Genomic DNA, 22,507 nt, shown 5'->3' with positions numbered 1-22,507 from the left:
AGAAGTAGAGGGGCTTCTCAGCAATTAGCATTGCTGAAACATGGCCAATTTTTGGCCTTGTCTGCTCCTTTTTTTGGAAGTATGCCTGGTTGCAAGTAATGTAGCTGCTACTGATGACTACAAACCTTACATTTATGCTTCTCCTCCTTCTCCTCCCTATGTTTACAAGTCTCTACCACCACCATATCCACAACGACTTCCTCCTTACTTCTATAAGTCTCCACCCCCACCTTCACCTTCACCTCCACCTCCACCTCCACGAGCACCTAAATACTACTATAGGTCTCCTCCTTCACTTCCTAAATACTACTATAAGTCTCCTCTTTCACCTCCTAAATACCACTATAAGTCTCCTCCTCCACCTCCCAAGTACTATTACAAATCACCACCTCCCCCAACTTATCTTTACAAATCCCCACCACCACCATCTCCATCACCTCCTCCTCCATATGTGTACAAGTCACCACCTCCTCCATCTCCATCGTCACCACCCCCTTATGTCTATAAGTCTCCTCCACCACTATGACCATCACCACCACCTCCTTATGTATACAAATCACCTCCTCCTCAATCACCATCACCTCCCTCTCCTTGTAAACATAAGTGTTACAAAATTAGAATAAAAACAATAGCAATAAAATAAAACAAAGCACACACAAATTTATGTGGAAAACCCTTGACGGGAAAAAATCACGGGCAAAGAGAGGCAAAACTTTTTATTTATGAAGATTGGTACAAAAGGTGAGTAAATATAGCAACAAAACTAATACATCTGAAAATACTATGGTCAAGGGCCGACCACCACAAAGCCCCATTTTTTCTCTCAAAATAACTTCACCAAATGGGTCACACTGCAAACTTTTTGGGTCGGGTCACCAATTCTAACAATATCCACCTTGACACAAGTTCCATACAAGGAATGAAAAATACAAAACTCCAATCTTCAATAAAAGTTGCCATCCTTTTCCACAAAAGCCAAAGCATAGCAACGAACACTAACCAAGTCCAGAAATGCTCAAACTTGGCTACTGGAAGTGTCTTCATCATCATGTCAGCAGGATTATCTTGAGTACTCACCTTGCTAACAACAATATCACCACAAGCAATAACATCATGCACAAAATGATACCGAACATCTATATGCTTTGTCCTCTCATGAAACATCTGATCTTTCATGAGAAAGATTGCACTCTGACTATCACAAAAAATTGTGGTAATCTGCAAATTATCACTAAGCTCACCAAATAATCCTTTCAACCAAATAGCTTCCTTACAAGCCTCAGTAATAGCCATGTACTCTGCCTCAGTAGTTGACAATGCAACTGTATTATGCAAAGTAGCTTTCCAACTAATAGCACAGCCACCAACAGTAAACACATACCCAGTGAGAGTTCTTCTTTTATCCAAATCTCCAGCAAAATCAGAAACTACATACCCAATGACTCCATCTCTAGTCCTTCCAAACTACAAAAAAACATCAGAAAAGCCACGCAAGTATCTGAAAATCCACTGAACTGTTTTCCAATGTTCTTTACCAGAGTTCGCCATGTATCTACTAAATGCACTAACTGCATATCCCAAATCTGGACGTGAACAAACCATAGCCTACATGAGAGATCCCACTGCACTGGAATATGGAACTCAAGACATATAATCAACATCATCATCTGATTGTGGAGATAATCAACAATAAGTCACCACCACCTCCATCTCCATCCCCACATCCTCCTTACGGTTATCAATCTCCTTCTCCACCATCTCCATCGCCTCCTCCTCCATATGTCTAAAACTCACCACCTCCTCCATCACCGTCACCACCACCCCCTTAAGTCTATAAATCTCCACCACCACCACCACCATCACCGCTACCTCCTCACATTTATCAATCTCCATCCCCAGCTCTTCCATATGTTTACCAATCCCCACCACCACCATCTCTGTCACCACCTCCTCCTTATGTTTATCAATCTCCACCTCCACCATCCCCATCCCCACCTCCGTCCTATGTTTACCAATCTCCACCTCCACCATCTCCATCACCTCCTCCTCCATATGTTCACCAATCTCCACTACCACCATCTCCATCGCCACCTCCTCCTTATGTTTACCAATCTCCACCACCACCACCATATGTCTACAAGTCTCCTCCACAACCTTCTTCATCTCCGCCACCTCCTCCTTATGTTCACCAATCACCACCTCCACCATCACCATTGCCACCTCCACTTTATGTTTACCAATCTCCTCCTCCACCATCTCCATCACCACCTTCTCCATCACCTTCTCTCTCTCCTCCTTATATTTATAAGTCACCTCCTCTACCATCACCACCACCTCCTTACAATTATCAATCCCCAGCTCCTCCTCCATATATCTACAAGTCCCCACCTCCTCCATCTCCGTCTCCTCCTCCACCATATGTTTACAAGTCACCACCACCTCCTTACGTCTATAACTCCCCACCTCCACCATCCCCATCGCCTCCTCCTCCATATGTCTATAAATCACCACCACCACCCCCCTCATCTCCGTCACCCCCACCACCATACAACTTCAACTCTCCTCCGCCACCATCCCCATCGCCCCCACCTCCATACTACTATAAATCACCACCACCACCTTCACCATCTCCTCCACCTTACTACTACAAGTCTCCTCCACCACCAACTGTTTACTAAGCACATTTCTAGCTACTTGTATTCTTTTCATGTTAGTGTGATGTTAGTGCCCCACTTTTATCATGTCTTCTCTTTTCTTAATTCAATCTTTATTTTCTAAAAAATGTTATCTTCACCATAAAATTAACAATATTTGCATTTTCTGCTGCAGGTTAAAGATTGGTAAGCAAATAATTGCTGGAAAATAAAGTATTTTCTTGGCGTCTTCTATAGTTTACATCGATTTTATTTAATTCAGTGAGAAACCTCTGTTTGAGAGGGCATGCATAACATGGCCTTAATGCTGCTTTGGAGCTGCATACAATTTACAGTTCTTAATTATGACTGTGGTTTATATGTGATACCTAAACCATATATATTCCTTGAGGTTTGCTATAAGATGTATGTAATCAATTTACCCAAAAAGATTTGTAATCAATTGGGCAAAATTTGTTCATTATTTTTATTTTTGCTTTTCTTCTCAAAGAAATAAATTTTCATTTACGTACAGCGAACTCTTCGATGTAGCCTTCATCGTGAGTTGAACGATAAACTCTTCTTCTTTTTTCCCTAAAAAATAAAAAATACATAAACAAAAAGAAATAAAAATAAACTACAAGAAAGACAAAAAATAATAATAATAATAATAATAAAAAATAACAACTAGAAGACTCGAGCTTCTATGTTTTCACAAAAGGATTTTTTTTTTGCTTCTCACTCTTCACGTCGGTCAATTTGAGAATATGACACAAGTACAAGTATGAACATATTAGCTAATTCTCGAAATACTAAAAAAAATTATTTAATTTATTGGAAAAGTTTCAGTTCAATGTTAGAGTATCTCCAATGATAAATATGAATTATTGTTTATATGATGTAGAAAATGATATGGTCTAAATTTAAATGCAGTGCATTTTAAAATTGTTTTTCAATAATAACGTACAAATATATATGTGGTTAATAATTAATTACATATATTCTATTATTTTTTTTAAAAAAATTAATTGTTTAAAGAAAATTTTATTTTGAAGGAAATTTTATAATATTTGACAGAGTTTTTAGAAGTAAAAAATCTTTTTTTTTTCCACATCAATTTGACAGGGATTTTTTTTTTTTTTTAATGGTTGTCTATCTTTCTAATATGGCCAAAAAGTTCTAATAATAGGAAAAGCCATTGAAGATATTCTTATACTCTGAGTCAATCTCTAAACAAAAATAAAATTAAAGAAAAAAATTAAGTCAATTGCTATAAAATATTCACCAAATTACATAGCACATGATGTTGAACATGAGTCTATCACTATAAAATATTCCAAAAATGTTAGAGTCATATAAAATATTCATTAAGTTTATGTACCAAATGATGTGATAAATGCTGTAAAATATTTAATTGATTTTTTTTTTTTTTACTTATTCATTAAGGATTTATTTTTTTATATTTAGATTATATGATTATGTCAATTAATAATATTTTAACCCTTATTGTTAATAAATTTGATAAATATTTTGATACTTAGTAACATCATCAAAGGAATATAAACTACCATAGTTTTTTTTTCTAACCTTAGGTACGACTTTAATTACGGCAATACTTAAAATTTTGATTGTTCTAATTACTATTAATATACAAATTAAGGAAATTGATACAGAGAAATTAATTATGCATCCTGCTTGCTTACCTAAAAAATTGTATAAATCAGCAAATTCATAATTACTACACCCTTGCTACAGATGATAAAGTGAAACAAGAACTGAATTAATTGAAAAGAAAACTGTGAAACAAAAACTAAATTAATTGAAAAGAAAACTGAAAAAATAAAGTTAACAGAACGTAAACAATGGGATTGAAAACAAAGTAATTATTATCAAAAAAGAAAAATATATAATTACTTGGTAATTAATAATATTTGAGCGACGCATGCCCTTTCAAACTTTAATTTACATCATAGATTCTTTTTTGCTAATCAACTTTGGACCTTTTGGTACTACGCATTAATTCAATATAAATTATAATGAGCAAATTATTAAGTCGAAATGCATAATATATAAACCGATGAGAATAAATTGAGATTGAAATTAAGCAGAAACAAAAGTTAAGAAATTTTCAAAAAGATAGAAAGCTATAAAGTTGTCTATTTCAAAGTTCCCAGTTGAAGATATTCCAGAAGGGAATTATGGAACCTAATTAAATTAAACCTGCTCCCTCTTAAAAGTTCAAACTTCCTCACGTATTTGGTTTTCCAAGACTTTAGGTTAATTTTTAATTTCTTTTTCTTTTAAAATTTTTATAAACCAGTTGACTATGTATTGTTCGTTTTGGTTGTCTTAGTCATCGTCAGACAGCTTGAAATTGTACACATGCATGAATATTGGACCTTGTATAGGCGACGTGGATCCCACTATCACCATAGGATACACAATGACAGAGTTCGAAGAATTAAATTAATTAAAATAATAGAATTTAATCAAGGCTAGTCTTTGTTACAGGTAGGAAACTTCAAAATATTATTAAACAAATGGTGCACTGACTCAAGGATATTACTATATAAACTGTGATCCTCCTCCTTTGTTCTCATTCTAGGCCTTCATATCCATAGAATTAAATTTGGGGGCTTCTCTCTAATTCTAAAAAATGGCCAAGTTTTGGCCTCTTTTATTATATGCTTGGGCAGTATGCTTCATGGCAACCAATGTAGCTGCTACTTCCAAACCTTATATTTATGCATCTCCACCTCCTCCACCTTATGTTTACAAGTCTCCTCCACCACCATCTCCGCATCGACTTCCTCCTTACATCTACAAGTCTCCGCCTCCTCCTTCACCTTCCCCTCCACCTCCACCTAAGCATTACTATAAGTCTCCTCCTCCACCTCCTAAGTACCACTACAAATCACCACCTCCTCCATCACCATCACCTCCCCCACCTTATATTTACAAGTCCCCACCACCACCATCTCCATCCCCACCTCCTCCATACATTTACAAATCTCCTTCTCCCCCATCTCCATCACCTCCCCCTCCATATGTCTATAAGTCACCACCTCCACCATCCCCATCACCGCCACCCCCTTACGTCTATAAGTCCCCACCGCCACCATCACCTTCACCACCACCTCCATATGTCTACAAGTCTCCACCACCACCATCACCATCCCCGCCACCTCCTTATGTGTATAAGTCACCACCTCCACCATCACCATCACCACCCCCTCCTTACATCTACAAATCCCCCCCACCTCCTTCTCCTTCACCCCCACCTCCCTATGTCTACAAGGCTCCACCACCCCAATCCCCATCACCACCCCCTCCCTATGTCTACAAATCACCTCCACCTCCATCCCCATCACCGCCACCTCCTTATGTATACAAGTCTCCACCACCACCATCTCCATCCCCACCACCTCCATACGTCTACAAATCCCCACCTCCACCATCTCCTTCACCACCACCTCCATATGTCTACAAATCCCCACCTCCTCCATCTCCCTCATCACCTCCTCCATATGTTTACAAGTCCCCACCTCCACCATCCCCATCCCCACCACCTCCTTATATGTACAAGTCTCCACCACCCCCATCTCCATCACCACCACCTCCCTACGTCTACAAGTCTCCGCCTCCACCATCCCCATCGCCTCCTCCTCCATACCTTTACAAATCACCACCTCCACCTCCCCTTGCATACTAAATTAATTAGTCAACAATTTCTGCTTTATTTATGTAAGTGTTACGTGAGGCAATGTGTGTGAAAATGAAATGATATTGATTATTGATTTCATGCGCTTTTTCTTTTTTTTTCTTTCATATATATTCATTTCAATGTAATTAATAATTTTTTTTTTCTTTCTTTACTATTTGTTTGCAGGTTTCTGGTTGTTTGTAATGAATAATCGCAGCTGCAAGAAGAATCCTGCATTTCTTTCTTGTCAAATGATTTATAATATTCGTTGATTATTAGTTATGTCGCGAAGAATAAGAGAATTGGGATGTAAAGGGGCATGAAGCTGGGCTTGAGCGGCTTTAATTTCCTGTCTAGTTTGTTCAGTGTGATTAATTTCTATACTTTTGTACTCTCATGTGTTCAAATTTAATTGATTTGTACTATCCATAAGATTTATATATCAGTTTATTAATTAATTAAAAGAAAAAAAGATTTGTTTCTATGTATAATTTATTTAATTTTGCGGGAATTTATACATGCTTTCTCTTGTGAGTGTGAATGTGACATTTTATACTTTTAGGAAATAGAAATATTATTATGCGAGACCAAAGAGAAAATTGGAGAAAAGTAATTTTTGGGAAGCTTTTGCAATGAGTTCCTACATATATATATATATATACACTAACAATCTCCCAGCTTGAAATCAAGCTTACAGTTTAGACGTAAATAATCATCTAATCTACTAATATGTTATTTTATATTTAATAATACTAATATATCAAAAAGTTCATTTATCCAGTTATATATATCCATTCATATGTCATATTGATATATTAATTAATCAAATAATAATACATATACTTTAGTAAAATTACTTATTTGAGAAACTTACAACATTATTGACAAGTAAATAAAAAATTAAAAGCAATGCACGGTCAGGGTGGCCTTGTGGTCAAAGGCGCCAGACCAAGTTCTACTCCTCGTTTGAGGGTGTCAGGATCTATCCAAAATTCCTCTCCGGAACCCTAGACAAGCCCTGATTCCAGGGAAATACCACCGAGCCTTCCAACGGAAAATCCGGCAGCACCTCCCCTAAGGGTAGGACTAACCAAAATTTTCCTACACAGAAAACACACTCCAATAATATCTCCTTATTCCTCCCACCTTACTACAATTTGTATCCACAAATTTTCAGCAGTTCAAATAAATAACAGGAATCAGTTCATAATTAATAACTAAATGTCCAATACAGTATACAGAGCATTATGCCAGTAAATATGAAATTAATAAGATGACAGATAAAGAAGTAATACAGGATGGAGAGGAAAAAGGAAGGAAATGCTTCTTGGACTTTCGGCAATGAACTGAGACGTCGAGTTCGCCCCGGACGATCAACATCTCCCAACCTGGACCTAGGGGAACGGAATTTAAAAAATATGAGATGCTAATCATCTCAGTGAGTGACCCTATCTACTGTACAAATATAATAGTAACGACAATCATAGTACATCTGATTAATTAAGAATAAATAAATAAGTAAATAATAATTAATTGAAGATAATATTTCTCTCAAAACTCTCACCATTCACTCGGTTGGAAAAGTTCCCCTTTTAAAACATTTTCGCAAAACCCGTTATTCGTATGCCCCAAAATCAAGGAATCGTTAATTTAATAAATAATAATTAAATAATCCAAATATAAATAAAATGTAATAAGATATAATAAATAATTTTTAGAACACTTTAGGGTTTGAAATACTTGACGCACCACACCATATACCAGTGATGCCCTCTGATACCAGCATCCCGAGCACCAACTGGGGGGGTTAAAGAGAGAAACTTGCATATGGTCACTTCGGCGTCCCGACATCACCGCTGCTGAAACCGTCATCCGGGCCACGGAGGGGGGCGGCTGATGCGCATTATATAAGACTTGCCTGCCCTCGGTCCAATGGCAACTCATGGGAGACATTATAACTTGCACGCTAATCCACATATACAGTACAGAACAACAGTACTGTATGAGTGCGTCTAAAATAAATAACCAAATTTTCCAAAAATTTACCGTGGGAATTATACCATTTTTCGAACTCAACCTCCCACATTTTTCTTTAACATTTCCCGTACAAAACCACCGATAACAATATACAAATAATTTTTCTCGTATTACAAAGTCCATCAAATAATATTCCACGGGCATAATTATAAAATTTGAAACCACCAATTTAAACCAATATTTTCCTTGAAATATTTAAAAATCAAACATGCCCAAAAATAATCTAAAAATCTAGATACAATTAATTAATGAAAATACCTTGCCCATGCGTAATAAATACAATTAAATCACAATAATAATAATTGGGAATTTCTTAATAACCCAAACTTCCGTTTAGCACCAATGGGTATATATATATATATAAAATAATATTTTTTCCACAATTATATTTAAATTCCACCACATGAGCATAATTCTAGATACCAAATTAACACAAAATAAATATAATTAATCACCCCAAAATAGTTTTAAAGGTGGGTCACTCACCTGGAGCACGCAATTAAACCAAGATCCTCCATGGGATCAATTCCATGACGCATCCGTGCTCCTAAAACAACAATATTACACAACTCAAATAAATGGTGGCCGGAATCTTGCCAGAAAGCTTTCAGGATTCAACTCTTTGATTCTCTCAAACCGTCACGAATTGGAGGAAAATGACCCCGGATCTGAGTTCAGGGGGTGGGGATTAGTGGGGAGGGACCGGCGGTGCAACTTGGTACTCGTCAGAATAGTGATTTCTTCGGTGAGCCGTCGTGGTCACGGGCAATCGTCGCCTCCGGCGGCACGTGAGGTGGCTGGTGGCCAAGATTTTTGGGGATTTTGTAGATTGAAGGGAGAGGGTCTCAACGGGACCGGCAGTGACAAGAATGGAGGCCGAAATGAGGAGATCTCGGCGGTTGACGAAATCGGCGCCGCCGCCGGAAAAAGCCCCGGTCCGGGCGCATTGCCGGTCGGTTGGCCGTGAAATTTTGGGGGTTGACCGGGAATGGAGAGGCACTCCTGCCTGGTCGGTGCGTGTGACAAGATTCGGCCGGAAAAGTTTGCAACTCCAGTGGCCAGTGGTTTTTTTTCTCTCTTTCTCTCTCTCTCTCTCCTTCCTCTCTTTCTCTGTCCTCCCCCCCCGTTTTGCCAAAAGAAAAGCCACCGTGGGTGACACAGTTCACCCACATGGACCTCTCAGATGTCGACACATGGTGTCACTGTTCACTCAAGCCAGATATATTAAAATATTACGGTATTCGGAAAACTTCATATGTCCATAACTTCTTAACCAGATGTCCAATTTAAGCGTGCCGCTAGTCTATGAACTTGTATCGATGAGCACTTTACAACCATACAAAAGTCAAAGCAAAATTCTACAACCATAAAAAGTCAACTCCCGGCACCTTTTGGACAGTTTGAATCTCGACTTGTTTTGCCCATAACTTTCAAACTGTAGCTCCGTTTTTGACGTGCTACTAGTCTACGAACTCGTGCCAATGTGTACTTTGTAACGGTACCTCAGTAAACCTAGAATTCCATCCGAGTCAAAAAGTCAACTTTTAACCCATTGGTCAACGGTCAAAGTCAAAGGTCAACCTCGGTCAAAGTTGGAAAATTTCGGTTGTACTTTGGGACGGGGTGTTACAATCTTCCCCCCTTATAAAAATTTCATCCTCGGAATTTCTTATGTGTCTGAATCGTATAAAAATATCAGTCGCGGTTTACACGACTCTCACGTCACTTTCCTCGACTATGTGGATTCACCAATAGACTTTAACTTAAGAAATAGTTTTGTTGACCAATACGTATCCTTCACCTCCTAAGATCTGTATACACACAACTGTATAGCTCTTCTTCCGAACCTGAGCAGCTTAACTTATCAAGTATAATAGAGGCCTCATCCACTATCACTACACTACCATCACGCCTAATAGTGAATTTTAACTTTCCTCTTGTGCAACTTTCCTCCTCATGCGCCCTAATTAAGGATATTCTAACTAGGCCATGAGAACACGATCTACAAGTCTTGGTCATAGTTGAACGCTAACCATAAAGTGCTTCTGAAGCATGCATCCCTAAATCAACAACCAACTCTCGTAACTCGATCAGCAATTCACAAGGTAAGATTAGAACTTAAGTCTAATTTCCTCAAATACTGGTATCACCAAGTTAAGGTTGAGATTAATTCTCTTGTCTTTGATTACCCTCCTAGTACTTACAATTATAAAACCCTTGCTCCTCATTGATTAACCAATAGTCTTAACCTCGACAAACATCAATCTTTCTTTTAACTAAATTCATCAAGGTCATGAATAAAATTTTTCAACATCCAAATACCATTCTTGAAAACCCTAAGTTCCCCCAATTTCAAATAAATTCCATGAATCCACACCTCAAGCAATAAGGAATTTAAATCTTAATTCTAGCATCACCACCAATACTATGAACAAATCACTAGATCCTTAACCCATAAAAGTATTCCACATTTCTTAAATTCTAACTACGTCCCAAAAATCATATTCCTTATCATTGTAAATTATCACCAACAATATCAACCACCTTGAATTGATAAAGCACCACCAATACGAACCATAAATCTCCAAGAAAATAAGATATCAAGATCTTAGCTTCTAGAATGAAAATAACCATGCTTAAACATCTAACCAATTCTTCCAATAACCCCGTAGAAACTAAGATAATGAGAACTTAGCTCTCTCAATCAACCAAAGCGTACGACTCTCTTCTACAGAGATAATTTCAAAAAAAAAAAAAAAACTCAATCTTGGACTTCAAATTCAAGATCTTTTCCATGCACATCGGCTTAACTCATTGTTGATCCTAAGCGGTCTTCAAACTCTCTCAGATGACCTTCACCTTATTCATAGTCATTCGTAGGTGTTCGAATCCAATTCACGTTGGTCATCATATGGTGCTTCTCCTCACCCACTTCATTTCAACACTGTGGAGTTCGGCGTTGTCTCTTATATAGAGCTTCGTACGAAAACATTTCAATACTCGCTTGGTAGCGAATATTACAACGGACCTTATTAACGACAATTGCTTATTCCCACTTCATTCGATATTACATCATGCACGGTCTTAGTATAACTTCCGAAGTATAAATTCTGCACTTCACTTGTCCATTGGCCTGTGGTGGAAGGTGATGCAGTAGTTAAGTCTCGCTCCACGTGTATTTGTTAACCTTCATCATAGTCTTGAAGTAAAGCTTGAATCTCAAATAGTCGTGATGGTGATTGATGCTCTATGCAGACTCATAATACACTTTACGAACAGCTTGGCCGACTTGTCTCAGTGAGAACCACTCTCGTACCAGTAAAAAGTGCGCCAACATTTCTACTTCCCGTTTCCACTTGTCGGTAGCTTACGTACCTTGATTCTAATTCGGCAACTTCCTTTATCGTGCCCATCCACCAATAATATTTAGTGAGCATTTGATATATCTTTATACCTTTGGGGAGTATCACATACATCGAATCACGTGCTCCCTTTAGGATCTCCTTTTTGAACTCAACGATATCCTACTTTGGACTCTCAATTGGCGATACTTAAATCTTAAGTCGCTCTTGGAAAAACCATAACATAAAACAAATAATAAAATATATTTTTCAAATATACCACCAACATAAAATATACACAATTCATCAACCCAATTTAAATTTCCAAACTTCTTCGAAAATCAAAATATAATTTATAAAATTTACTAATTAAATTAATTGAATAATAAATAATAAGAAAATTATTTTAATTAGTTTAAAAAACCTTAACTTGCATAGGCAATTGTTAAAACTCCACATTGGATGTAACAGCCCAGACCACCCGCATGAGATATTGTCCGCTTTGGGCCCAGCCCGCACGGTTTTGTTCTGCGACCCCATTACACTGTGGGTCCACAAAACGCGTCTTAATGGTTGGAGGTCCCACCTCTTTAACCTGCCAGTCCCACTGGCCCGGGCCTCCCAGGGCCAATCAAGATATTGTCCGCTTTGGGGTATTCCAGGTCGTAGCCCCCCTCACAGTTTTACTTTCCCTCCCACAATACTACAAGTTGATTCCACAAATTTACAGCACTCCAAATGAATAACAGTAATCCAGTGCATAATTAATACATAAATGTCCGAGACAGTATACAGAGCCTCATGAAGTACTATTAAGCATAGAATACAACAAGGATGAAAGAAATATTAAAATTGAAATAAACGAAGACAAAGGTACTTCTCGAACTAAGATAGCAACGGAGATTTGGTTCGTCCCGGAAGAACGTCTACCACCCCTTACACCTAAGGGAACGGAATTTAAAAATGTGAGATGCTAATCATCTCAATGAGTGACCCTATCTACCGAATACATTTTTAATATTAATAATATAACAAATGAAGGAAATTAATTAATACCAACAATTAAATAGATAACTAAATAATAAACAATTGAAAGTAATAGTTTCTCTCAAAACCCTCACTATTCACTCCGTTGGAAATGTTCCCTTTTTAAAACATTTTCACAAAACCCGATATTCGTATTTCCCGAAAACCAAGGAATCAATTAATTTAATAAACACTAGATAAATACCACAAATATAAATAAAATGTAATAAAATATAATAAATAATTTTTGAACACTTTGGGGTTTGAAATTTCTATCCGAAAATTTATACTTGACGCACCACACCATATACCAATGATGCCCTCCGATACCCAGTGTCCCGAGCACCGACTGGCGGGGAGATTAAAGAGAGAAACTTGCATACGGCACTTCAGCATCCCGGCAGTACCGCTGCTGAAACCGTCATCCCGGCCACGGAGGGGGGCGGCTATGTGCACTGTATAAAACTTGCCTGCCTTCGGTCCAATGGCAACTCACGGGAGACATAATAACTTGCGTGCTAACCACATATACAACCAGAACACCAATACTGTATGAGTGCGTCTAAAATAATTATTAAATTTCTTATTACCGTATCGATTTTCCTAAATCACCGTGGGAAATATACCAGTTTTCAAATTCACCATCCCACATTTCCTTTTAACATTTCCGGTACAAAACTCTCGATAACGATATAAAAATAATTTTTCTCGTAACACGAGGTTCCACAAATAATATTCCACGGGCATAATTATAAAATTTAAACCACCAATTATGCCCAAAAAATAATATTAAAATTCAAATACAATTAATTAATGAAAATGCTTTGCTCATGTGTAATAAATACAATTAAATCACAATAATAAAAATCGGGGTTTCTGAATAACCCAAAATTCCTGTTTAGCACCAATAAACATATACGTACTTATAAAATAATATTTTTCCACAATTATAATTAAATTTCCACCACATGAGCAAAATTCCAGATATCAATTTAACACCAAATAAATATAATTAATTATTCCAAAATATTTTAAAAGGTGGGTCACTCACCTTAAGCATGTATATCAGTCAAGATCCTCCGCAGGATCAACTCCACTACCCACACGTGCACCTAAAACATCCACAATACACCAAACCAAATATATTAATATTTTAATCGGGTAACACCCAAATGGGTACCCGGGGAGCGAACACAAACAACAACCAAAATTGACGAGTAATATACCGAATCGAAGCTTGAGTGACGAGGGTTACAAATCCGGTCTCACTTCCCGGAGATCGGGCCCGAGGTGGCCGGAATCTCACCGGAAAGCTTTCGGGATTCAACTCTTCGATTCTCTCAAACCGTGGCAAATTGGAGGAAAAGGATGCCGGATTTGGATTCAGGGGGTCGGAATTAGTGGAGAGGGACCGGAGACGGGACTGGGTACTCACCGGAACAGGGATTTCTCCAGCAAGCCATTGCGGTCACCGGCAACCGTCGCCTCCGACGGCGCGTGCAGTGGCTGGTGGCTGAGATTTTTGGCGGTTTTGTAGATCGAGGGGAGAGGGTTCCAACGGTACCGGCGATGACAAGAACGGAGGTCGGAATGTGGAGATCTCGGCGGTTGAAGGATTTGGCACCGCCGTCGGAAAAAGCCCCGATCCGGGGGCGTCGCCGGTTGGTTAGCCGCGAAATTTTGGGGTTCGGCCTGGAATGGGGAGGCGCTCCCGTCTGGCAGGCTCGTGTGGTCGGAAAATTTGACAACTCCGATGGCCAACGATTCTCTCTCTCCCTCTCTCTTTCCTCTCTTTCTTTCTCTCTCTTTCCCCGTCGTTTTTGCCAAATAAAAGCCACCGTGGGTGACACTGTTCACCCACGTGGACCACTCAGGTGTCGACATGTGGCATCACTGTGCACTTAAGCCAGATATAATAAAATATTACGGTATCCGAAAAACTTCACACGTCCATAACTTTTTAACCAGATGTCCAATTTAAGCGTGTTGCTAGTCTATGAACTCGTATCGACGAGTACTTTACAACCATACAAAGGTCAAAACAAAATTATACAACTATAAAAAGTCAACTCGCGGCACCTTTTGGACAGTTTGCACCTCGACTTGTTTTGCCCATAACTTTCAAACCGTAGCTCCGTTTTCGACGTGCTACCAGTCTACGAACTCGGGGCATCATGTACTTCGCCACGGTACCACGGTCAACTAGAAATTTCAACTGGAACAAAAAGTCAACTTTTGACCCACTCAGTCAACGGTCAACCTTGGTCAACATGCAAGAATTCCGATGTGGTTTGGGACGGGGTGTTACAACCTTCCCCCCTTATAAGAATTTCATCCTCGAAATTCCGCACGTCACTGGTGTAACAGCCCAGACCACCCGCATGAGATATTATCCGCTTTGGGCTCAGCCCGCACGGTTTTGCTCTACGACCCCGTTACACTGTGGGTCCACAAAACATGTTTCAAGGGAAAGGTATCCACACCACCTTATAAGGCGTGCTTCGTTCCCCTTTCCAACCGATGTGGGATGTTACATTGGAACAATAATAAAAACATGAATAAATGCATAAAATCATATCTTAAAATCCATAGCATAAAATGAAATATGCACGCTTGTAATGGAGGTACGTATGATACCTTCTAACATGCTACGTGATCCATGATTTCAGTTGTCGCCGACACTCTGCTACCAATACAAACCAGGGTGGTTGCCTATATTGGCCGTCCGATCCCCTGGACTCGTAGGCAACATGATTATGGGGCTAGCTCTACATGGACTACATTGGTTCGCCGCCTCCGTATGGTGCGGTATATGCAATATAATATCAAACAATATAACATACAAATACATGTACGAACATAAACAAAAAAATACTTGAATAAAATACCTTTAATTTCAAATATCACTTTGAAAAGTATTTAATTTTTAATAATCGATCGGAAAAATATCTTGACCTTAAGGTTGATCGACACACATCCATACTCGACAACAAGTATCGATTATGGGTGGTCACCTTGTTAAGTCATTGGTAACCGATACACACCCTTAGGCAATCATCTTTCTTCTCCATGAACGAAACAGATGCCATTCACGATGATAAGCTTGATCTAATGAAACCTTTATTCACCAAATCTTGCAGCTGAGCCTTTAAGCTCCTTTAACTTTGATGGAGTCGCACGGTATGGCGGTACAGAAAATAGATCGGTATCCAAAGCCAATTCAATGGTGATTTGATATCCTTTTTACGGTCGTAATCCAGGTAACTTGTTGGTAAAACGCTTTCAAATTGCTTCCCACTATGAGCAGTTCCAACGCTCACCATCTACTCGGGCATCAACCACATGGGTCAAATACCTTTGACAACCATTATCCGATAGCTCATTGGAGACGAGGACAGAAATTAACCACAGCAAAGGCCTCCTAACTCCAACACGAAGCACCACTTCAGGTAAGTTGAATCACTTTAACTTTACTCCTTTATGCTAGCGGTCCATAAACATAAGATGCATAACTACTCAATCCATATCTAGGGTCGCTTCAGATCCCAAAAAGATTCAAGGATTAGATCTGCCCCCATTACTTGACCTTCAAAAAGAAAAGGCAATTCTCGACAATCGACTAGGCCATAGGAATTCCCCGTTAGGATAGATGATTCTAATTGACACCCTCGAAGATTAGAGTTATTCAAACTCGGGCAACAAATTTGCTTCGAGAAAAAGGGAAAGAATGCTTTAAGACGGGTAAAACGAGAGATTAGATGCGGATGGGACGCACAACAATGCACAGTCCTTTAGGAATACTAGAACCTAGAGCTCTGATACCAACTGTCAAGACCCGAGGTGGCCGGAATCTCGCCGAAAAACTTTCGGGATTCAACTCTTCGATTCTCTCAAACCGTCGTGAATTGGAGGAAAAGGACCCCGGATCTGAGTTCAGGGGGTCGGAATTAGTGGGGAGGGACCGGCGGTACAACTAGGTACTCGCCGGAACAGTGATTTCTTCGGCGAGCTGTCATGGTCACAAGCAACCGTCGCCACCGGCAACCGTCGCCGCCGGCGGTGCGTGCGGTGGCTGGTAGCCAAGATTTTTGGGGGTTTTGTAGATTGAAGGGAGAGGGTCTCAACGGGACCAGAGGTGACAAGAATGGAGGCCGGAATGAGGAGATCTCGGCGGTTGAAGAAATCGGCGCCGCCGAGGGAAAAAGCCCCGATCTAGGCAAGTCGCCTGTTGGTTGGCCGTGAAATTTTGGGGATTGGCCGGGAATGGAGAGGCGCTCCTGTCTAGCCGGTGCGTGTGGCAAGATTCGGCCGAAAAAGTTTGCAACTCCAGCGACCAGTGGTTTTCTCTCTCTCTCTCTCTCTCTCTCTCCTCCCTCTCTTTCTCTCTCCTCCCCCCCGTTTTGCCAAAATAAAAGCCACCATGGGTGACACTATTCACCCATGTGGACCTCTTAGATGTTGACATGTCGTGTCACTGTTCACTCAAGCCAGATATATTAAAATATTACGGTATTCGGAAAAATTCACATGTCCATAACTTCTTAACCAAATGTCCAATTTAAGCGTGCCGCTAGTCTATGAACTCGTATAGACGAGCACTTTACAACCATACAAAAGTCAAAGCAAAATTCTACAACCATAAAAAGTCAACTCCCGGTACCTTTTGGACAGTTTGAATCTCTACTTGTTTTGCCCATAACTTTCAAACCGTAGCTCCGTTTTCGACGTGCTACTAGTCTACGAACTCGTGCCAACGTGTACTTCGTAACGGTACCTCAGTCAACCTAGAATTCCATCCGAGTGAAAAAGTCAACTTTTGATCCCTTAGGTCAACGGTCAATGGTCAACCTTAATGAAAGTTGAAAAATTTCCGTTGTACTTTGGGACGGGATGTTACAAAGGCGTCACAACCCACTTCTGACAATATTTTTGGGGTTTTGCTTTTTTTTTGTTTTTTTTTTGTTAGATAGAAAAATCTTTTCTGGCTCAGTTAACTGGTTTCAACACCTTGGGTATAGAAAATAAATAAAAGAATGGATATATTTGCTATTTATACATATTTGTAGTTTATGGGTTAGAGTGGCCCTCTATTTCGCAAAGCGCCAATTGCAAAGAATGAGACTTCCAAAAAAACTTGCAATTACTTAATTTGTGTGGAATTAATGTCATGGGTTTATATTAAATAACAATACGTTTGCTTTGTTATTACTATCATTCTTATTTATTCGTTCTTTTTATAAACAATATGTCCAATTAGGACCACCTAGCTTGACACATTCTGATATCTCATGCTCTAAGATGTATGTAATCTGTTTACCAAAAATGAATTGCAATCAATTGGGCAAAATTTATTCTTTATTTTTATGTTTGCTTTTCTTCTCAAAGAAATAAATTTTAATTTACGTATATCGAACTCTTTGATGTAGCCTTCATTGTGAACTGAACGATAACCTCTTTGTTTTTTTTTTTTTTTTTTCCCTAAAAACTAAAAATATAAAAACTAAATAAAAATAAACTACATGAAAGACAAAAAAATAAATAAAGAAAGACTAAAGACTAGCCCACAAAAGGATTTTTTTCTGCTTCTCACTCTTCGCGTCAATCAATTTGAGAACACGACACGAGTAAAAATATGATCATATTAGCTAATTAGCTAATTCTCAAAATGCTACTATTAGAATATTTTATTTATTGTATTACAAAATAATTATTTAATTTATTGAAAAAGTTTTAACACAATGTTAAAACATCTTCAATAATAAATATGAATTATTATTTATATGACATAGAATCTAAGTGCCACAAATATACAATCTATTTTTAAAAAAAAAATCAATAATAATTAACAAAGATTATTTATGGCTATTAATTAATTATATATTTTTTATTATTTTTTTGGGAAAAAAATTGATTTTTATGAAAATTTTATTTAGAAAAAAATTTCATAATATTTGACAAAGTCTTTAAAAGTAGAAAGTCATCTTAATGGTGTTTTTTTTACCACATCAACTTGACAAAATATTTAAATAGATCAATTGAAATTATTTTTTATTTTAATGGTTATTTACTTTTTGGATGTGATAAAAAAGTTCTAGCAATATACAAATCTATTGAAGATACTCTTATACTTCAAGTCAATCTCCAAACAAAAATTAAGAAAAAAAGAAACTTGAGTCGATTACTGTAAAATATTCCAAAATTTCCCGGAATATTACTCTCTCAAATCTGATAAAATTAATCCACCCCCACAAATTAAAAAGAAAGCAGCAGCAAACATGGTGTTTAAATTTAGGGGTAGTTTGGCAACACTAAGCTTGATTTTTAGCAGTAATTGTATTATAGATAATGTAGAAGGTAGACAATTTCCTGCAGCTAGTGAAAATGATAATGTGCGAATGCTCTTGCCAGGGCCTATCTTGATATATGGCCATTTCCAAACATGCCACCATTTCCACGTCCTCCACCTCTGCCCGTCCCCATCCCAAATCTCCCGACAGGTGCTGGTATTCCGCCTCTACCCCTCACCATCCCAAAACCCCCAATTGGAATTTGGTGGTAATATATATCTACTCTCTATGTTTTCATGATGTAAGTACTCTTCAATTTACTCCAAAAATTCTTCTTAGCCTTTGTTTTTCTTTTTCTTCTATTGTAACAATTATTTTCTGTTTCATGGATATTTTTATATTTTATTAGTGGAAATTCAAACTTAAAAATTATTATCTCTAAAATTAAAGTAAATAAATAAAAAAGAAGATTTTGTGGATTATTTTTTTTTTACTTCCAACTGCTTGCTTTTGAGTTTATTAAAACTTGTGATGCATAATAAGAATTGATATTGCATTAATTAATTAATTTGGCAAAAAGAATGTTTTCTATAAATGTACAATAGTTCCTTAACAATGTTTTCTATAAATGTACAATGGGTCATTAACTTTTTTTTTCTTTTTTTCTTTTTTTTAATTTTCTCGCGGCTGAGTTCTGTTTTTTGTTTATTGCTGGTTTTATGAAATACAGATATATGGTAAAAAAAATAAATGCGGCCAGAATAAATACAGTTATGTTGGCGATTTTTGCTGCTGCATCGATTCCCTTCAGCCTCATCATATATATGTGGCAAACTGTATAGCGAATAATTAATAATGCTTTGCTGCTAGCTTTCTTTACAAACTATAATACAATATATTAATAATGGCTAGATATGCCATATACCAAATATAACGTAAAACTTCCTTAATAAAGTAATATTTTATATTATATATGCTTATGGTGTACATGTTTATTTTGTTCTTCATGATCCACTGAAGCCTCCTCTGGCTTTTTGCTGTGTTTAAATTTTAAAGTTAAGTAATTATCCTTGAACCTATAACCAGGGAGGGAAAAAAAAAAAAAAAAAGGAAAAAACAAAGAAAGAAATCCATTATTGCAGTTTAATTTGTTGGACAAATTGCATGCATGACCCAAAAATATATGAAAGTGAAAAGTTATATAGATAAAAATGATGCCATCAGCTGCTGGCCAATTTGATCATATACAGTTGGCCATAGCTATATATGGTGCTCAATTCAATGTCAGAACAATCGTTTTTTTGCCTCTTTTTTTTTATTGCAAACCAAATCAAAACTGAACCACTGGGAGAAATGAAGGCAAACTGAACCAAGTATTGTTGTTTTGATTCATTTTGATTTCATTGATATCGATTTTGGTTCAATATTATATTATTTTATTATTTTTTACTTTGATAATAATTAATTAAAAATATTATTCTTTTTTAATAATTTGAATTTAATATTGATAGTATCTTAAACTAAATAGTTTAAAAAATAAAAATATAATTAATAGTAATAAAATATTACAAATTATAAATATATATATATATATATATATATATACATATGTGTGTGTGTGTGTGTGTGTGTGTGTGTGAGCAATTCGGTTTAGTTTGGTTTTGGTTAAAAATTGATAACTGAATCAAACTAATCATAAACAAAAAATTATATTAAATCATATCGAATTGTTTGGATTAGATTAAATTAATTGGTTTAGATCCATTTGTGTCCACCCCTAACTTTAATCATCTGAAAAATTGATGGATGGTGTATTGAGGTTGATTTTGAGCTCTGGATTCAATGGGGTTGGTGGCAACATTCTATGGTGGACAGGGGTGATTTAAGTTTTGGAATTCAAATAATAGGAATAGTAGCATGAATGTTTATCGTGAAACACTGATCAAACACAATTTGAAATATTTGACATTTCAATTTGCAATTTTGAAAAATGAAAATTGTGTTCTATACATATAATGTTGAAGGACACCCCATACTCCTGTTTTATTTTTTTTATTTTTTGTTAAATTATATTATATATACCTATTTTGTTTTTTAGTTATATTAAGATGATATGTTTCTAAGTTGCATACTTTTTATTTTTATTATTATTATTTTTCTTTTATATTCAAGAACTTGATAATAAGAAAATATTTTAATCTACCAACAAAATAAATAAATATTATTAAACTTAGTAAATATTTTAATATATGTAATTATTTCAGTAATGCTATAGATATTAAAATGTTCACCAAATGATATGTGTTAAATTTTATTAGTTAGCATATTCATATAATCTAAATATAGAAAAGTAAAAATTTAAATAGATAAATAAAATAAATAAATAAACCAATTAAATAGTGTCACATCATCTGCTACATTATTTAGTAAATAAATTTAGTAAATATTTTGATAGGTTTAACATTATTGTAATTATTGTGGTAACTTAAAACTATTGAATATATCACTTTCCAACTTATTTTGTAAGATATTTTTGTGTATATGTACACCATATTTCTAGATGTCTAGTTTTTCTTATTAAGAAGTGACTTTAATATTTTTTTGATTTTTGATTTTTTGTTTTTTCCCATCCTGATGGATCAAACTCATGGCATCCCAATCGTATATGTGGGTGGCTTTCCAATTAAGCCAAACTCACTTGGCAAAATGAATTTAATATTTATATCAAATTATATTAACATAATAAATATCCCAACAATACGCACTACGTGAAAATTGATATCTAGCGACACTCACTTAGCGACGCTACAAAATAAACGTGTCTGAAAAAATAAAACCGTGACTTTAAGGTTAACGCATCAATAAAAATTTAATAAATATATGACGTATCCCAAAACAGTCGATGTCAAATGGTCGCTAAAAACAACAACACACGACACATCCATTAAGAGTCGTTGAATATGATGCTGAACAGAGTCGCTTTTAATACTGTGAGTATATTTTATCTGAATTGTATTGTTTAAATGCTAGACTTATGAAAAATGATTAACCATTCACTTATCTATATTTACATAATAACAAAATTTAATTATACGAGGTTGTTATTCAATTATATAATTTTTCATGTACAGTTTATTCTTGCAAATCTCTTAAATAGTATTTTTTTTTTTTAAAAGATATTGGTAACAAGCGACACACAAAAATCATTCCGAGTCGCCCGTTCCCCTTTTGTTTTTTTTTTAAATCAATCTGATTTTTTTGAAAACTTCAAATAGCCAGTGAAAATGTAACACCCCGTCCCAAACTACATCGAAATTCTTGCACGTTGACCGAGGTTGACCGTTGACCGAGTGGGTCAAAAGTTGACTTTTTGTTCTGGTTGAAATTTCTAGTTGACCGTGGTACCGTAGCAAAGTACATAATGCCCCGAGTTCGTAGTCTAGTAGCACGTCGAAAACAGAGCTACGGTTTGAAAGTTAT

The 22,507-nt window shown here is 36.7% G+C and overlaps 1 pseudogene; it reads left to right on the top strand.

Annotated features, from left to right (window-relative positions):
• The first annotated feature begins 40 nt into the window (after positions 1-40).
• Positions 41-6,662, top strand: LOC107411765 (extensin-2-like; annotated as a pseudogene).
• Positions 6,663-22,507: the final 15,845 nt, after the last annotated feature.

This window comes from Ziziphus jujuba, chromosome 10, assembly GCF_031755915.1.
Source record: "Ziziphus jujuba cultivar Dongzao chromosome 10, ASM3175591v1".
Lineage (NCBI taxonomy): Eukaryota > Viridiplantae > Streptophyta > Magnoliopsida > Rosales > Rhamnaceae > Ziziphus > Ziziphus jujuba.
This window is presented reverse-complemented; position numbering and strand designations above follow the sequence as displayed.